We start from the raw sequence: 2301 nt of genomic DNA, 5'->3' as shown, positions 1-2301 counted from the left end.
CCAGGAATCGAATTTTGCTTGAATACATATACCGTATAATCCCTATTAACCGGCTCGGGTGCTTAGAAAATTGCGAAAAGGGGGCTGTTGTTTTGGTATTCTCTTTATGATATTTAATGAAATATTTTAACTTAAAAAAATCTTTTGAAAAAAAAAATATGAATGAAAAGAACCACTAAAATAATTTCCAGCTTTTCTTAATCAAAGTGAGGATAATCCACCCAAATTAGGCTAAATCATTCATTTTCCATTGAGAAATTGGAGAATAGACAAGATTTATTTTCACTTTATCCAATTTTTTTTATACGATTCTAGTTGATTTTAATAACTGTACAGCGGGCCGTTATTTCCTAACAATTCAAAAATATCTAAGGGGGCGCTTATAGGGGCAGAGGCGGTTAATAGGGATTATACGGTATTTAAATTAAAGTTGAAGAATGATGTTTTTAAACTACATTTGTAACATATATACCGGTACTCTGATTAGAAGTTGCACATGTGTTTTGATCTGGATGTCTATACCATCTGTATGACTGTCCGTCTGCCTGCTCCGCTTTTGGGTATCCATCTTTGAATCTAGCTTGTCAGCTCTTCTGAGCCAAAGGCTCAAAGAGCTAATGCTATGGCCATTTGTGTGGTGTGCATTAACTTTTTAGAATATGGGCCATAACTTAAAAACCCTTTGGCCAATCAGTCTCAAATTTGTCACAGGATATCCTTGGCCCAAGGGCTACCATTTATAGGAAAATAAGGGTTGGGACCCTAAAACCAGGGGAGATAATCAGAAAAACAAAACCATAAGTACTGGTTGCTAAAAAATCTTCTTCTCCAGAACCACCAGGCAGATTTTCACCAATCTTGCAAGGATAAGGATATGTCGAAGATTAAAAATTGCAGAGGGAATTACCCTTGGGCATATGGCGTGGTCTCAAGGTCACTTCAAAGTTGACTTAAATTTACAATTACATGCAATAAAAATGTTTATATTTTGCTCACTTTTAGGACTACGATCATCAAATCTTGTAAGTTGATGCATCTTGGGACTTTACATCATGGAAAACAAAAGTACGTCACGGTGACCTACTTTTTAGCTTTTGCGGGCATTTGTTTTCAAATTGAATTGAAGGCATATTTTGGACACTTTCAGGCCTATGGCCATCAAACTTTATCAGTTAATGCATCTTGGGTCAACTGAAAAGAAGGTCAACGTGACCTACTTTTTGAACTTTATGACTAATCCTTTTTAAAACATTTAATCCCATTATTTCAGACACTGAGAGGTTTAGAATCATCAAATCTTGTGTAAGTTGATGAATCTTGGGAAACATATTCATGAAAAAGTAAGTCACTGTGACCTACTTTTTAAATTTTGCAGCCATTTGTTTTCAAATTGAATTAAAGACATATTTTGGAAATTTAAGGCCTGTGATCATCAAACTTAGTCAGTTGAAGCATCTTGTGTCTTTGAACAATGTCAACTCAAAAGTAGGTTACCTTGACCTACCTTTTGAACTTTGCAGACCTTTGTTTTCTAATTGTTTAATAGGCATATTTTGATTACCTTCAGACCTATGATCATCAAACTTAATCAGTAGATGCATTTCGTGACTTCAAAAAACGCTGACCAAAATATAGGTCATGATGACCTACTTTTGACGTTTTATGGCTATATTTATGTATCTTGGGTAATTATTGGCTTAGAATCATCATCTTTGTGAGTTTACGCATCTTGGTTTTCGGGGAGTGACGACCAAAAAGTAGGTCACGATGACCTACTTTTGACAATTTATGGCTTTATTTGAATATCTCACGTACATATTGGCTTAGAATCATGAAACTTTGCACCATGTTTGGTTAAAATTGTTGGCCTATAATGGTTCTGGAGAAGAAGCTGAAAATGTGGAATGTTTACAGACGGACAACAGGTGATCACAAAAGCTCATTGGAGCTCTCAGCTCAGGTGAGCTAAAGGGCTTACTAGAACTGAGATGAGTAAAAAAACTAAGATAACTGAACAATTTATTAATTATTTAGGGAGACAAAAAAATGTCTACATTGTTTTTATAGTGCATATAGTGGAGGCGACTACATGAAATTAAAAAAAAACATTATCATGTTTCATTACAAGTTGTAACTCGAACGAAATGAACATCTTTCATTAATAAAAAAAGAATTGACACTATCTCACATTAAAAAAATAAAAATTACAATCTGTACTTAAAATTTGAATAACATTGGTCTCGATATTTATAACACATCCTCAAGAAAACAAACTAATTTATCTAGAGAAAATGTTCCAAC

Source organism: Saccostrea cucullata, unplaced genomic scaffold, assembly GCF_032062105.1.
Source record: "Saccostrea cucullata isolate Sc308-1 unplaced genomic scaffold, CSIRO_AGI_Scuc_v1 ctg7292, whole genome shotgun sequence".
In the NCBI taxonomy this organism is placed as follows: Eukaryota; Metazoa; Mollusca; class Bivalvia; order Ostreida; family Ostreidae; genus Saccostrea; species Saccostrea cuccullata.
The sequence above is the reverse complement of the archived record's forward strand: the minus strand, read 5'-3'. Positions refer to the sequence as shown.